Source organism: Glycine max, chromosome 11 (genome assembly GCF_000004515.6).
Source record: "Glycine max cultivar Williams 82 chromosome 11, Glycine_max_v4.0, whole genome shotgun sequence".
In the NCBI taxonomy this organism is placed as follows: Eukaryota; Viridiplantae; Streptophyta; class Magnoliopsida; order Fabales; family Fabaceae; genus Glycine; species Glycine max.
Genome location: NC_038247.2, coordinates 14,688,698 through 14,689,106, shown reverse-complemented (window position 1 = coordinate 14,689,106; position 409 = coordinate 14,688,698).

Genomic DNA, 409 nt, shown 5'->3' with positions numbered 1-409 from the left:
TCGGGTACAGGTATGGAATTACTGCATCCACCCTGACCCTGAACCTGGACCCGCCCCACCACTTAAACTTTTTAGAATTTTTGCATAATTTAATCAAAAGACCTAGAATTTTTATTACTAGTTAATTTTGTTTTAGAATTTTTACATAATTTAATATTCTTTTCTTAACGATTTTTGTAGACACATACACTATAATAAATTTATTGATATATAAGTAGTTAAAAATAAATGTTTAACAATCAATTTATTTGTTCTAAAATCAAATTTTTAATATTTTCTTTACAAAAAAATTTATTTTTCTAATTTGAATCGGGTATTATGGGATCATAAATTTTAACCCGTCGAGTATCGGGTACGATTATGGGGACATGTTGGAAAGTCGAGGTCGGGGATTGGAGAAACAATATTT